The 17,599-nt window shown below is 39.1% G+C and overlaps 1 pseudogene across 1 annotated transcript; it reads left to right on the forward strand.

Annotated features, from left to right (window-relative positions):
- The first annotated feature begins 4,246 nt into the window (after positions 1-4,246).
- Positions 4,247-11,975, forward strand: LOC309667375 (ornithine aminotransferase, mitochondrial pseudogene; annotated as a pseudogene). Its single transcript has one exon. The product of its transcript is annotated as an ornithine aminotransferase, mitochondrial pseudogene (transcript).
- Positions 11,976-17,599: the final 5,624 nt, after the last annotated feature.

Genomic DNA, 17,599 nt, shown 5'->3' on the forward strand with positions numbered 1-17,599 from the left:
TCTACACAGTTTCCCTCCCAAGGGGCAGCTAATTTATTAGTTTGTAAACACTTCGAGAGATGTTTATCAGCTCCAGCAGTGAACCTGTCTCTTCTTTCGGTTCTGTTAGTTTTTGCTTCATGTATTGAAACATTTTGATGGTCTGTTGTTAGGATCATAAAAGTTTAGGATGGTTGTCTTCTTAGAGGATGGACTCACGTATCATTATGCAACGTTCCTCTTTATCACTAATAATCTTCCTTGCTCTGAAATCTACTTTGTATGATATAATATAGCTCTTCCCCCTTTCTTTTGATTAGTATCAGCTTGGTTTACCGTCCTCTCTTTGTTTTTAGCTTACCTGAGTCTTTATGTTCATAATATATTTCTTGCCTGCCACCTCAATTCTCTGATGCGGCCAAGAAAGGCATTTATTTTCAGTTGTTCAAGCTTCTTGTTTAAGGTTGGAAACAATGACTTCCAAGCTGTTTACAGGTCAGAGCTGAATCCAGAAGTTTTCCTCAGCCCAATCATTTTTTAAGATAATTCTCTCTTAGAGACAATGAACATACATTTTAATAAACAGAAATGTTTACCTTTCTGTTGATTAGAGCAGTAGTATGTGCATTGAATTCACTTGGGTTATATGCATTGTTTCAAAGCATGATCAAAAGGAGAAAAAATAGGATTTGGCTCTATATATCATTTTAGGATTGGACTTACATTTGTCACAAGACTGTTCTTACTAACTATGCTAACACTAATACCACATAGTAATTACTACTACTATACTTACTAACTATACTAACTAACTCTGTGAAAGCACTAAAATCCAAGGAGCCTAAGTTAAACAATTCGACCTGTAGTCTACTTTATTTTTTTTTTTTTGGAAAAGAAAATGCCTAAGATTAACTTGGAAAAAAGCTGCAGACAGTCTTAAAGTGACCTTAATTGCTTCCTTGACCATAATTTTCCTTGGATCTGCATCCTCTTATAATTTGGTAGCATAATATTTTTGTTCTTAAAAAATGCAATGTTATAATTTAATAAAGAGAAACCACCCATACATTTTATAGAAAAGTTCCTGAATCTAATCATCCCCCCTCCCCAGATGGGAAATCATAAATAGTGACTATTTCCAGGGACAAAGAGGATCTAAACAATTGAGGTAACAATAAAGCATCTTTTAGTATATTCTCTTGCTCCCTTTTAAGTGATAACTCGTATCTCTTAGAGTAAGTAGGGTTCCTAACCATCAAAACACAATCTCTGAAATCTACAGACCTGACATAGTTCATGGGAGTTTTGTACAACTATCAATTTTCAGTCATAAATGTAGATTTTTGGTACCTTTTGCTCACATCATATAGTTGGAAAAAATATCATGCCTAAGCTATGACAATAAGAGCATTTTTGATTGAACTTTTAAAATTGAATATAGCATATTATTTCAGTCATATATTGCTGATTAACTTAATGTTCTATATTGCTAAAATGTAATGCCTTAAACCACAGCTGTTTATTTCTCCTTAAGATCCTGTGGGCAGACTAGTGGACTCTTCTGCTGTCTGGTCTGAGCTTACCTGGGGGAGGCTTTCAGCTGTGGGAGCCTGGATGACTGAACCGTGAGAGGTGGGGTTACTGGGCCACGACTACCATGTGATCCTCCATCCCAGGCACCATGTGTGCTGATGTCCCACTGGCCAGAAGTCATACAGCCAATGGGAAGGGGAATTTATAAGTGTCTGGACCCTGGGAGACTTGATTCATTGGAGGCCATTGCTGTAAAAATATCCTACTCCTTTTGGCTCCAAGTGTTCACATATTTCCCAAGAACCCCAAAACCTCACCTAATCACTGCACAAAGCTCAAAGTCCAGGATCTAGTAGTAATTAAATCTAATAAAGATCTAGTAATATGGATCTAGTAATCTGCACCAGATCCTGATGCAAATGAGGCTTCAGAAGTGAGTTTCTCAACTGCAGCACTTTGGGAGTGGCTCCTCCTAAAAATGGATCTGTGAATTAAATAGTTACTTTAGTTTTGCCCCATGCACCCAACATATATTGGTAAGATAAGGAAAAGATAACTTCAACTAGACACCCACATTCCAAAAAGAAAGGAACAGAGACACATAGCTTCATTGGTCCATAACGATGATGCAATCCTGCCAGGCACATGCTCTCCAGACCCACAGCTCTAAGAAAAGGGAATGTTCCTTATTCCTTCATAGAGAGAGGGTCTGTTTAGTGCTTCCCTGATCTTTTATTTTCCTTAGCCCTCTCTTTGATTTTTAGCCATTTTAATATGGAGTGAATTTGCCTGGGTCTAGTAGCACTTCTTTTGGAGAAGTCACCGTTGTTATGCCCATAGATGTTCCTTCCACCTCATCCTCTCTCTCCCCCCTTTTTGAAATGTCATTTATACACACATTAGATCATCTCACTGAGTCTCACACTTCACTTGCGTTTTCACTCCCTTTTCAGGACTTGTGATTTCTTCATGAACAATAAGGGCTGGAGCAAACACACTCAGGTGAGCTGAGATGGGGCAGAATGCCCATCACCTGTTCCAGGTGAGTCTGTAGGCTCCGTGGACCATTTGTCTGGGGATAAAAGGCTGACTTTACTGTTGGGCAACAGCTAATGATACTCTGTGGCTGAAGAGAGAGAAATTAGATGGATATCAAACAAAATGGAAGGCTCTTTACTGGAAAAAGGAAGGGGGAAAAAAGGATGAGACAGGGTGCTTTTGGAGGGGGATGTATCATGTGCAGAACCTGGGTTAAGAAGAATACTAGCACTCCTATTCTATATGTAATAGTTTGCATCAACAACAAGGTTCTGCTGTATAGCACAGGGAATGCTATTCAATATCCTGTGATAAACCATAATGGAAAAGAATATGAAAAAGTGTGTGTATATATATATATATATATATATATATATATATGTATAACTGAGTCACTTTGCTGTACAGCAGATATTAACACAACACCATAAATCAACTATACTTTAATTTAAAAATAAATGAAAAAAAGAAGATGAATGTTAGCACTCCTGTGTTCAACCTCGCATCCTTAGTCCCGACCATGTTTTCTAGACAATTTAGTTCAGCACAGTGTCTTATCACCCCGTGCTTATCACTACCCAACTAGGAGAGAAAAGAAGAGAAGACAGATAAAGAAAGAATGCATATGTGGCACTTCATCAGTCTTCAATAATTTAGGACTGGAAAACTTTCCTAAGATTTCCTGACTGACAGCTGCTCTGCAACACATGCCCCAAGAACATGCTGGATTTTCTGCACAGCCCCTCTCCCCACTATGCACCATTTAAATGAGAGCTTTAGTTGGTAAGGGGATGGAGTGAGTGTGTATAAGCCAGCTATTGATACTTCCCAGGTACCACTCTCTTCTCATAAAAAATGATGAGGCAAATCAGCATCTTGTAGGAGCCAAATTTGGTAGGAAAGTAAATTGATTTTCTCCTTCACTTGAATGGAAACAAAGGAGTTCTCCTGCATTCACCAAAGAAATAAGACTTTCTTAGCACAATGAAGATATTCAAGTCTGATGTTTTAAAACAAACAAGAAAATAAATGAGCATTCAAGAAAAAAATTTTTTGATATCTGGTATAACCAAAAAGGCACTGCACTTAGGTCTCCAAATCTCCCAGATGAGTCACTTACTAGTTTTTGGCAGAATACTTAAACACATTAAGCCTCAAATTGTACAACTGTAAAACAGACTGGGACATGCATGCAGACTCTACCTCCATTACTATTTTGTTAGGATAGTAAAGATGAGATAATGCACACGAAAGCATTTTTTTTAAAGACTTCAGCATCGTGCTGATGTAAGACATTATTTTTGTACTGATACCTATTATGAGAAAAATAAAAAATTAACTCAAGACCAGGCTGTATGGTTACCAAAAACACTGTACTTTACAATATTTGGTTATTTTAAGGATCCCCATTGCCATGGGCATGAACATTTAATCAGTCACTGGAAGGAAAAAAATGCCCCAAAAGTGCTTTGCCTAAGAAAAGCTGATAAAAGAGTCATGCCCTGTTTTCTTCTTAATCTTCCTGCAACATCTTCCCACTCTTCCCGGCTGCATACTTTGCATACTTAAGAGTTTTAGGCTATTGAGAACACACACATATATATATATATATATATATATATATATATATATATATATATATATATATATATATGTGTGTATATATATATATACATATATATATACATACATACACATATATACGCACACATATATTTATATATGTGTGTGTATATATATATATATATATGTATATTTAATGGCATTGGTGTAACAGAAATAGATGTCATTATCATTGTTGGTAAAAATCTAGCTTCAGGGCCAGAATCTGCAGGCAAACGTGCAACCAGCCAAGTAAAGCATGGTTTGCTCCATGACAGAAAAGGCTGCTGAATCTGCATGGGAGTCAAGAACATTCTCTCCCTCAGGACTCTTCACTTCTGCTGATACACCTCACTGGTTTGATCATTCAGACAGAATCTTTAAAACAGGAGGAATAGGAAATCATTGATACAAGAATAGAACACATGGAGGCTACCATAAAAGAAACTTAATTTTGCAGCTATTTCACATTATTGCTAATGTAGGCATGAAACAGACACACACATTTCTTGCTTACTTAGCAATGTCCTATTTTCCTTAGCTATTCTTAAAGACTGAATAAGGACACCTTTTTACATCCTTCTCCTTCTTGATTCTAAAAATACTAGGCTGAAGTAAAGTGATAGTGATAATATAAAAATAGGCACCATTTATTGAGTGTCTGCTCTGGACCAGGCAGCTCACATACATTTTCCTAGTACGTTATGACTCTTTGGGATGATTCCAGATTGATATCATAATTCTCACTTCCAGACCAGGAAAATAAGTCTCTGAAAGGTTAAGCAATTTGATCAGGTAACACAAGTAGCAAGAGGCAGAGCGGCAAAAAGAGATCTTTTAAAAAAATTTTTTTTTTAATTTTTTCAGATTCTTTTCCATTATAGGTTATTTCAAGATATTGAATATAGTTCCCTGTGCTAAATAGTAGGTCCTTGTTGGTTATCTATTTTATATATAGTAGTGTGCATCTGTTAATCCCAAACTCCTTATTTATCTCTCCACCCCCCTTCCCCTTTGGTAACCATGAGTTTGTTTTCTATGTCTGCGAGTCTATTTCTGTTTTGTAAATAAGTTCATTCATAGTATTTTTTTTAGATTCAACATATGACTGACATCATATGATTTTTGTCTTTCTCTGTCTGACTTACTTCACTTAGTATGATAATCTCTAGGTCCATCCATGTTGCTGCAAATGGCATTATTTCATTAAAAGACATCTTTTGGAATGACTTCCCATTTGCTAGTAAAATCTGTTAACTAGGTAGCAGGGCATTTGGGAGACGGGAATACTGCTTTCTTTAATTTTCTTTATAACTGAGGAATACCAGAAAATGTGTTGTTACAACCATTGACACTGAACATCTCATAATGTCCATTTTTCTGCCTTTCTATGGAGTGGATGCGGCCAGTTTAAATTCTTTTGAACTAAAGACAGGAGTAGAGGAGACGGAGGAAGGGAAGGAAAGAGAGAAGAAGGAAGAGGGGGAAAAGAAACCTAAACGGAATTGATTTTCCCTCATTATTCCCAAGCATCATGTCATCATTTTATGCATCAATTCTAGTTGTAATTAAGATGCAGAATATAGGGGTGATTCTCTTGTGGAAAGTTGTTTTATTAGTCAGGACTCTTTTAGCTGCAAGAGAAATAAAATTCAAATCAAACCAGCTTGTTGGGAACAAAGAGAAAGAGAGGATATTTATTTGGCTCATGTAATTGGGGCTCTACTTCTAGGTATCAGGAAACTTTAGTTTGAATATGATACTGAAAATTTGGTACATTTCAAGGGTTTATGGGCACTAGGATATTGGTAGTTTATAGGGTGCCATGAAATGTACCCCCCTTCTCAAAAACTGGGACCTAAGATCACTCTCAACAGAAAACAGAGTCATACAGAATCACAGTAAAGATACTAGCTCCAGGTCTGCCAGGATTGTCTGTTAGATATTAAGAGTCTTCTCAATATAAAGAAAGAATATGCCGGAAAGGAACTGATCAGCTGTGGAAACAAAAGGAGAAAGGAGAACATTACCATTATTCATCTAAGGAGTCTCTGAGTAAGGCGTGTCCTTGAACAGATACGCAGTTGTTGAGCTGCTGCTCATACAGTGGAAGGACCATGGGCGCCAGTCAGATAAACCATTCATCCTACAGATACTTCCTGTGTGCCCACTACTTCTTCTGGAGAGTTAGGATGTGTCCACAAAAAAAAAACAAAGGTCCCTGCCCAAGGGACTTCCCTGGTGGTCCAATGGTTAAGACTTCGCCTTCCAATGCAGGGGGTGCGGGTTCCATCCCTGGTCGGATCCCACATGCCTCACGGCCAAAAAACCAAAACATAAAGCAGAAGCAGGCAGATGCTCAGTTGACGCTGCGTGTCCTGGGCTGGCTTCCAAGGCGCCACCAGGAGTTACTGGACCCTCTGAAGACCGTCCCTGGATCTAGGGTTAAAAATCTGTATTCTAATCTGAACTGTGGGAAGAAGGGTTAGCTCGTTGGTGATATTCCTACTTGAAGGACATCATGTTTTCCAAACTAGCACATTTGCAGACTGTTGCTGTCCTTAGTGGAGTTCATTCTTCAGTGGCTTCTGCTACATCTGTTGCAACTAAAAAACAGTCCAAGGCCCTCCATCCTCTGACTACATTTTTGAACGGGAATCTAAATAGGGTGCCCACAACTACCATCCTTTACCTATAGCCCTGGAGAGAGGAAAAGGTGTTTACATATGGGATGTAGAAGGCAGAAAATATTTTGACTTTCTAAGTGCCTCCAGTGCTGTCAACCAAGGGCATTGTCATCCAAAGATTGTGAATGCTTTGAAAAGTCAGGTGGACAAATTGACCTTAACATTTAGGGCCTTCTACAATAACGTGCTTGGTGAATACGAAGGGTATGTTACTAAACTTTTCAACCACCACAACGTTCTTCCTATGAATACAGGAGTGGAGGCTGGAGAGACTGCTTGCAAACTTGCTCGTAGATGGGGATATACCATGAAGGGGATCCCGAAATACAAAGCAAAGATGGTTTTTGCAGCTGGAAACTTTCGGGGTAGAACATTGTCTGCTATCTCCAATTCCACAGACCCAACCAGTTATGATGGTTTTGGACCGTTTATGCCAGGTTTCGAAATCATTCCATATAATGATCTGCCTTCTCTTGAGCGTGCACTTCAGGACCCAAACGTTGCCGCGTTCATGGTGGAACCAATTCAGGGTGAAGCAGGAGTTGTTGTTCCGGATCCAGGCTACCTTGTGGGCATGTGAGAGCTCTGCACCCAGCACCAGGTTCTGTTTATTGCTGGTGAAATACAGACAGGATTGGCCAGAACTGGTAGATGGCTGGCTGTTGATCACGAAAATGTCAGACCTGATATGGTCCTTCTAGGAAAGGCACTTTCTGGTGGTTTATACCCTGTATCCACAGTGTTATGTGATGATGAAATAATGCTGACCATTAAACCAGGGGAACACGGTTCAATGTAGGGTGGCGATCCACTAGGTTGCCTAGTGGCCATCATGGCCCTGGAGGTTTTGGAAGAAGAAAACCTTGCTGAAAATGCAGAGAATATGGGTATCATCTTGAGAAATGAACTCATGAAGCTACCTTCTGATATTGTAATGGCTGTAAGAGGAAAAGGATTATTAAATGCTACTGTTATTAGAGAAACCAAAGATTATGATGCATGGAAGGTATGTCTGAGACTTCAAGATAATGGACTTCTGGCCAAGCCAACCCACGGTGATATCATCAGGTTTGCACCTCCGCTTGTGATCAAAGAGGATGAGATTCTGGAGGCCGTGGAAATCATTAACAAGACCATCTTGTCTTTCTGAGGCTGACAGTTTTCAGTGGCGCCTGGGAGCCAGCTGGAGACAGGCAGTTCATAAAGCTCTGCGTTTCTGCACTTAATGCAGGCATATTCCACTTCGCCCATGTCAAGGGCTTTTTAAAAAATATATGTTTTTCATTTCATACATAATAGAATGACATTTATAAACGTGCAGTTTGCTGCGTAACATAACTAAGAGAATGTCCTGGCATCTTATATTCGATTAAGTGTGTGTGTGTGTGTGTGTGTGTGTGTGTGTGTGTGTGTTTGTGTGCGTGCTTTCTAAGGTGAGATGCATCTCTCTATATAGACAGCCTTTTAATCAAGCCCCTCAGCATAATTTATATATGTTTTAATAATTTGCTTGCTGGTGTAAATTGTTTGTATTTGAAAAAGTTCTATGAGAGTATTGCATAGAAGATTAGCTTAACCTCATAAAGTTGAATCATAATCATTGAATTTTAGGAAGGATTAATGGTTAAGCTTATATAAAATACTAGATTTAAGTAAACTCCATATTGGCTAGCACCAAGATGTATTCTATGAATGTCATTACTTTGAATTAAGAATTATTGTTTAGGGGCTTCCCTGGTGGCGCAGTGGTTGAGAACCTGCCTGCCAATGCAGGGAACAGGGGTTCGAGCCCTGGTCTGGGAAGATCCCACATGCCGTGGAGCAACTGGGCCCGTGAGCCACAACTACTGAGCCTGCGCGTCTGGAGCCTGTGCTCCGCAACAAGAGAGGCCGCGATGGTGAGAGGCCAGCGCACCGCGATGAGGAGTGGCCCCCGCTTGCCACAACTAGAGAAAGCCCTCGCACAGAAACGAAGACCCAACACAGCCATAAATAAATAAATTAAAAAAAAAAAAAAGAATTATTGTTTAACATTCCTAGATTATGTTTTAAGTGTTTGATATAATTTGTAAAAAGTGTTTATTTTCAGTGTTTCTTTAAATTTAAAATAAAGCTCATATTTCAAATGTCTATGTTGGGACCAGTGTGTGATTACTGAAGTGTTATCAATTACCTCACATTTTAAAGTCCTCTGAGAATGTTCTTACCTGCTTTATTTCATGTGTTTTCTAAGAACATTTTGGTTTCTTTGGTAATCTCTAGAAAAACAAATTATAAAAAGTCTCTTTTAGTACTACCTTTTCCACTTTCAAAATAACTGCTTTTTTCCCATGTGTATACTAGTATTTACCATTTTTATTAAAGTATCCTTCTTATGCATGGTAAAAAAAAAAAAAAACAGAAGCAATATTATAACAAATTCAATAAAGACTTTAAAAAAAAAATGGTCCACATCAAGAAAAAAATCTTAAAAAAAAAAAGCTCCCTGCCCAATATCGTAGACTATAAGCATTAAACATAATAAATAAGTAAATCATATAGTATGTTAGAAACCAAGTAAAAAGGAAAACCTAAAACAAGGTATGAGGAGTCAGAAGGGCCCTGGAGGAAGGGTACGGTGTGATTTGAATTTGAAAGGTCCAGGAGTCCTCATGGAGAAGTGGCATTTGAGTGGTGAATGGAAGGTGGTGAGAGAGTTTGCCAGTGGATATCTGGGGGAAACATTCCATGCAGAGCAACTGTCCAAAGATAGGAGCATTCTTGGCACATTTGAGGAATTTCAAGGAGGCCAGGTTGGCAGGAGTTAAGTGAACACAAAGGAAAGTTAAAAGAGATAAGGTCAAAGGGAGATCACCGTAGGCCACCGTAAGGTCAGCTGGAACAATTTAAGAAACGATGGTGGCAGGGTCTGGGTGGTAGTAATGAGGTTGTGAGATACTGTTTGCAAAGCGTCTTGTTCATGGTAGGCACCAAACCCAGTGGTCATTATAAGGCACGTCCCTTTTATGATTCTCCACTCATCAAACCAACTTCAGAATATGATTTACTCTCCTATCATGTTTACTTCTAAGGAAGCCTGCCTCAGCCACAAAAGCAAGAATCTAATCATCTTGTCCACTTGGCAGTCACGGTTTTCACTATAAATGCACTGTTATTCCAGGTGTACGCTTGAGTCTTTCCGAGCCCCCGTCTTGCCAGTACAACTCTGAGAGATCAATGAATTCTTAGTGGTCTGAGGGCTGAGCCAGGGGGGCCCACACTGGTAAGTAAATTATCCCCCGAAGTCTGCCATTTCTGAAGCCCTTTGAGTGGACAGTCTCTCCTGGGCGTATCCTGACTTTACCAAGTGTTTTTCTTTAATCGAATCACAATAAACATCTAGGATTGGGAGTTACCTAGAGATCTTGGGGAGTTCAGCAACTTTATTACTTTAATTCCAGTAAATTAGATTTAGAGACACTGATTGTGCCCTACAGTGTGAAAATCTGAGAAAATTCATTTTTTTCCATTTTTATTGCATCAAAAAGGAACATTCTGGATTATGGCTATATTAACATCAAAGAACGTTACTGTTTGTTGGACCCTTCCCATGTGACAGGCACCGTATTAGACGTTTACACTGTGTAATGTCCCAGCCTCAACACAATCCTTCACAGCACAGTTAGTTTAGCTGGACGGGCAGGACCCTGCCATCCTGGAGGTCCAGCACTGGTGCCTGCAAGTGGTCCATCAGCAGACATACACCTGTGAAGCCAGGTCCCTCTCTTGCTTTGGTCCATGCTGCTGTTTCCATTTATTTGCTTGTTTAATGGAAAGGAGAAGAGGTTGCTTCATTTTGTCTGGCTTTGTTTTGACTATATTTTTACCATCACACTAATGACGGCTCTTGTTTACTTTTAATATTGTTTGTTTATTTGTTTACTGATCTCCTCTTTGTCCTCACCAGACCTCCCAGCACTAGGAGTAGGAAAGACACCGAAAGTAGCCAAAGTTCCCAAAATATATACTGCAGAGCCCTGAGCTTGTAGGTTGTCACCCCAAAAATGGCTCCTTGTCCAAACAAAGTCTTACAGTAAAGAAAATATTTTTAATCATGTTTCATCACGTAGTTTCCAAAATTATTTGCCCACACAGCCCTTTTATTGGAAAATAACTATTAAACCTCCAAGACTAGTTCTAAGAGTTAAACTTGGGGGCTGAGGAGATGAGGAACAAGAAAAGTCATTTGCCTGCTTTCTCAGAGGGCTCAGGAAAGAAAACTTTAAGGTTTTCCCATGAAAATAAGGTTATTGAAATAGCGAAGAAACAGGAGGCATTTCCTTGCTACTCGATTCAAACTGCTGAAAAATCTCTGCAATCCAAAGCAGAAAAGTGAGCAATGACACTGTGCCTGTTGGATGACAGATCAAGCATTAAACTCAGAATGTGAGTTGAAAAGCCACTCCTGCGGAATGCACGGCAGCTTCAGGGACGTGCTGTGAAGTCCCATCCGCAGAGCCACGCTGCAGCCCTCACTGAGCCTGACCCGCACCTCTCACCCCAGGCCAGCCCACCGCCCTTCTCAGCCCGGTCAGAACCACGTGGAGGAAACCAGAGATAAGTGAACATGTGGAAGGGCAGACAGCCTCCCCTCTCTGTTGCACATCTTCAGGAAGAGTGTGAAATTATCTTTCTTCAAGAAAGGAAGCTGCCTCCTCTACCGTTTCTCACCCACCTGGACCAACAGTGGGCAGAGCATCCCTGCCCGTGAGGCCGCCTCCTGGTTCCACCCCAGATCTGAGGCTTTGCTGGGGATGCCCTGCCAGCCACTGATGAGAGCCAGCCCTACTTCAAACAAGCACAGTTCCTGTTCCCTGGTGTTGGAATTAAATCAGTGATCTAAAGTACTGATTTTATTAACTTAATGATTAAATTAGTTAATATCTAGAAGGATTTTTCTGTGCTCTGAAAGGAACGCCGTCGTCATTTTTATTTTATTTAATGTTCGACACATTAAACTTACAACTAATTACCAAAACTATGAAAATTAAAATTTCTTAAACAGTTAAATATTGATTAAAGTCATAATTAAAATCACTTAAATGATTTGAACAATAATTGTAAATTTACTATGACTAATTGTTTTGAATTTTTTTTTTAAATAAATTTATTTATTTATTTATTGGCTGCATTGGGTCTTCGTCGCTGCGTGCGGGGTTTCTCTAGTTGCGGCGAGCAGCGGCTACTCTTCGTTGTGGTGCACGGACTTCTCATTGCGGTGGCTTCTCTTGTTGCGGAGCACAGGCTCTAGGCACACGGGCTTCAGTAGTTGTGGCACGTGGGCTCAGTAGTTGTGGCTCATGGGCTCTAGAGCACAGGCTCAGTAGTTGCGGCTCACGGGCTTAGTTGCTCTGCGGCATGTGGGATCTTCCCGGACCAGGTCTTGAACCTGCATCCCCTGCATTGGCAGGCGGATTCTCAACAACTGCGCCACCAGGGAAGTCCTGAATATTTGTAAATATTAACTAACTCCAATCAAATATTTAAATAACTCCATAAACAACAAAGTGTGTACAATTACAATGAGAATAATGTGCTTACAGGTATTTTGTAAAAATTAAGACCCAGGGCTTATTTTTTTGTCTGTATGTCTTCATTATTTTTTCTCATTATTGTTTATATACCTTCTTTTGTTATACCTAACCTGTTTCTTCCCTCTCACAATTAATGTCTCAGATTAGTTGAGGTTCTAGGATTTGGGTGACCAAGCAGTTGAATTTCGGTGGGAGTGAAGAATCTAGTTGCTTCTCTCCAAATAAGTTACATGTGAACTGGTAGTCATTTGTCTGAGCTGTTTGTATGTTTGGCTTTTTACCCTTCATTTTTTTCAGACACTAAGACCTTTAAATTCATGCTTTCACCTAGGTTTTGGAAACCTGGCATCTCACTCCCTTAAGTATTTTTTTAACTCTGTCACAACTCTTGTCATGCGGAGTAGATAGATCCAGTCCTTTAAGATCTGGTGTTATGAGAACTTCACATATGCTTTGTTATATCATAACAGAGGTACCACTGAGTTTTCATCTCCTCGAATACAAGCCATAGGGTTTGCCTTCTTATTGATTTTTTCGTGTCTTACCAGCTAGTTAATTCATTATCTTAGTACCTTCAATGTTCATTCTTTTCTACCTGGTTGTTCAGTGTACTCCCCAGCACCAGGAAGTCTTACTGGGTACCAACATTTCCCAAGAAAAAAAGTGCATGTCTATACTTTCTAAATATAAATTTAATAATAAGCTAAATATAAATTTAATAACAAAACTTATATGTCCATGCATAAATAGTCCTCTCTTTATTAAAATCAATAAAATAAACATATACCATCACATTTTTCTTTCTTTTCTATTAAAGTTACTGTGCCTTTTGTATTAACTTTTCTGGAATTTTCAAGGACTTTTAAAAAAAAACACTCATTTCCATTAATTCTGATCAAATTATCACAACTTGACCAAAAAGGGTTTCCTTATATTGCCCCTAGATTCTTTAGCACTACCCCTGACATCCTTGAAAACATCCCCTGCTTTCTAGCAGCAATAAGATGGTTTTTGCTCATTTTGGATGCTCCTTTGACCATGATATCAGATCAGCTACTCCCCTGGGAGCCCAGGGTTTCTCTGTGGAGACAAGTACACGAGACCACATCTATGCATGGGAGGGTGTAGACGTAAGAGTGTCAGCCATGTGCACATGCACTGCTGCTCCTTTTAGCCACTCATATGGAGCTGGAGAAGATATTCATTTTTTTTCTATTTATATTTTTCTTACAGTTTTTTATTGAAGTATAGATGATTTACAATGCGTTAGTTTCAGGTGTGCAATATAGTGATTCAGTTATATATACATATATATATATACATATATATATAATTTTTCAGATTCTTTTCCCTTGTAGGTTATTACAAAATACTGAGTAGAGTTCCCTGTGCTATACAGTAGGTCCTTGTTGGTTATCTATTTTATATATAGTAGTGTGTATATGTTAATCCCAAACTCCTAACTTATCCCTCCCCCTGACACATTTCCCTTTTGGTAACCATAAGTTTGTTTTCTAAGTCTGTGGGTCTATTTCTGTTTTGTAAACAAGTTCATTTGTATCATTTTTTCAGATTCCACTTATAAGCTATATCATATGATATTTGTCTTTCTCTGTCTGACTTACTTCACTTAGTATGATAATCTCTAGGTCCATCCATGTTGCTCCAAATGGCATTATTTCATTCTCTTTTATGGGTGTGTAGTATTCCATTGTGTATATATACCACATCTTCTTTATCCATTTATCTGTCAATGGACATTAAGATTGTTTCCATGTCTTGGCTATTGTAAATAGTGCTGCTATGAGCATAGGGGTGCATGTATCTTTTTGAATTAGAGTTTTCTCTGGATATATGCCCAGGAGTGGGATTGCTGGATCATATGGTATTCTTCTTTAAAAACATAAGTTTACTTTGGTTTTCCCAGTAAGACCCATAAATTATTGCTCCCTTACATTTCTTAAAGACCAAGTTCAAACCACATTGACACACTCCAGATTCTTAACCCCCTGAGTAGTACGGGGGCTTCTGCCTGGGTCTGGCTTACATGCTCTCCATGACTGGAGCTGCTGAGGTCCCACCATGCCAAGATCATCCCGTGCCATCTAATTGCTTGCTATCCATAGCACATCATCTCTTCAAAATTAAGTCTGAAGTTTCCACTCATCCTTTTGTTTCTTCTACCCGTTGAGCAATGAAGATATCCTCATGGAAAAGTCAAGGATATTCAGACATTTTACTTTTAGCAGAATTATATTTCTGGCAGATCATTACATCTTGTATCTCTTTTTCTTCTGTAAATAAAATTTCCTTCTCAGTGACATGCTCTCTTAAGAATCAGACCCGTCCCCAAGTCACAAGGCTTCAGAGAGGTTCAGTGGGAGGTCCCCTTGTCCACCCCTCCCAGCTCCTCAAGTGACATTTCAGCCCATGACAGGAACAGGAAGGTGGATCCATGGGCAAGCCACTTAGTCAATGTACATTCTGAGACGCAGCAGCTCTTCCCCTCTGAGTGTTCCCCCAGGGGACTTCATTCCCCTAATAGAATACTTTTTCCCGCCATATCAAGAGGCACTCAGTCCTTTGGCAAATCTTAGTCATTTGCTATTTTCTTGCCTAAGTAACTAGGATAAACCTGTCTCCTTCTCTGAGATGCCATCCAAGTGTCTCCTAGAACAAACAAACAACCTGGAGAGGTTAATATTATCCCTTATTATTGTCATTAGCTTTTGGAGGGTATCTCACAAATTGCTCATGGTGGTTCCACATCATCTCAGTTAATCCCAACTACAACCACCTGCAATAGTATCACTTTTATTCCACTTTCCAGACGAGAGAACACAGACAGCGTTGAATTAACCCCGCTTGGAAGTCACAGGGCAGGGATTAGAACTCACGGCTTTCCCAGAGTCCGGATTGTTAACTACTAGCTCTGCTTCCTTATTCCTTTCCATCCTTGCTTGTACCCTCACTTTACATCTAGAGAACGTGCCCCCAAAACAGATTTTATATTCCATTAGCCTAATCATCACACAATTAAATTTAGATACCCTCCTGGCAACTGCCACCGTTCCTTATTTTTAAACTGTAATTTACAGTAGCCTGGAGACCACATGCTGTTTCCAAACTGTGTCCATTCAGTGTATAGACTGTCCACACTCAACCTATCCTATCCTATTGTCCATCTGCAGCTTCCCTCCTGGGCCCTTATCAGTGAAATCAATTACAGCCTCATGTCCTCGCCTTTCACGTACTGTCAAATCCATTCTCACACTGCACACTCGGGCTAATTGTGTGAATGCCTTTCCCCCGAGTTACTGGGTTTGAACGGTTGCTGAGCCCTGTCACCCCTTGGCCAGCAGCACACACAATCTTCCCAGAGTGATGTGTTGGCCTCATTTTGGATGAACCCTTTGGTGCTGCTCTGGGGGTATCTCTTCTTCTCTCCGCTCCAATTTTCCCTTCCCCAGCAACTTCAGGTGCAGATATGGCTCCAATGCTGATATGTCCAGAGTCTGTGAACAGAAAATAGTGAAGCTGAAACTATAGGAACTTCTATATACATATATCAACTTCTTGGAATACAGATATTTGCTAAGTACAAAAGGTGGGAAGGAAAAGAAGGGTACAACAGAACTCGATGTATATATAACATATAACTTGTATTCTCTTTGACCAACTCAGTCAGCATTTTGAAATGGTGCATGTTTAGACATTCAGTGGACTTTCGTAATAGATACCATTAAGAGGCTTTTGTGTCTCTCCTCTGTTTCTATCTTCTTCCCTAATGCAGGCTTTAAATTCTCATCTATAATGTCAGTGTCAACTGCCACAATTATGAATATAAAAAAATAATGAAATATCAAAGTATGCCTCCTAAGTAGCAAGTGGAATTTGAATGGTACTCTTAAAATATTCTAGAACACATTAGATATTTCTAAATTTGGAAGAGGTCTGGAAGAATCCCTTCATTTTTCACATAAGAAATTTAGGTGTTTGTTTATATGAAATAATGGAAACAGCTTTTTTGTTAACAAGAATATATTCAATTAATAATAGTAATTCTGGAATCCCTGACCAAATTTGGAAGCAAATATAAAACTCCTAGGTTGAGAGAGTGGGAAAATGTGGAAATGCCAGGATCAATTCCATTTCTGAAATAATACTAGCTCCATCTAGTGGCCAAAGTAATAATTTCCAGTTAATAGCATCTGTGTTTATGATTCATGAACTGTGCTTTTGGGGGGGGGTTTGTTGGTTGGTTTGTTTGTTTAATTGGAGTATAATTGCTTTACAATGTTGTGTTAGTTTCTGCTGTACAATGAAATGAATCAGCTATATGTGAACTTGTATCCCCTCCCTCTTGGACGTCCCTCCCTCCTCGCCCCCCATCCCACCCCTCTAGGTCGTCACAGAGCACCGAGCTGATCCCCCTGTGCTTTACAGCAGGTTCCCACTAGCTAGCTATTTTACACCTGGTACCCTCCCCTTCCCCTCTGTGTCCACATGTCCATTCTCTACATCTATGTCTCTTTTCCTGCCCTGCAAGTAGGTTCATCTGTACCATTATTCTAGATTCCACATATATGTGTTAATATACGATATTTGTTTTTTCTCTTTCTGGCTTACTTCACTCTGTATGACAGACTCTAGGTCCATCCACATCTCTACAAATGACCCAATTTGATTCCTTTTTATGGCTGAGTAACATTCTATTGTATATATGTACTGCATCTTCTTTTTGGGTCTAAATATTTGAATAATTTAGACTACAAATGTAGTAAATGTTACCATTTCTGCCTGTGATTAGCCTCTTCCAAAGAGCATAATGATTCATAAATTGTTGTTTAAAGTGAAATTGGAAAAGAGGCAAAATCCAGTACAGAAAAAATAAGGTATTTCCTTAATTATCGTCCAAGAAAAGTTTGTGTTCATCTAAAAATCCATTGATATATTTATTATTAAAAACAGCAACAAAATTCATTACTATTTTTAACCAAGGCAATACAATTTGTACCAATTTATTATTTAATATACATTGCCAACCAAAATGTAAAACACATAAATTATTTATTGATTCTAAAAATCCATGGGATTAGTACTTTATTATCATTTTCCTGTTCTCTGGACTAATAAACTAAAGCATAATGAGTAGATTGTTGTATTTGTATGGGGAGGGAAAGCCCA

This window comes from Balaenoptera physalus (assembly GCF_965194825.1).
Source record: "Balaenoptera physalus genome assembly, chromosome: 9".
In the NCBI taxonomy this organism is placed as follows: domain Eukaryota; kingdom Metazoa; phylum Chordata; class Mammalia; order Artiodactyla; family Balaenopteridae; genus Balaenoptera; species Balaenoptera physalus.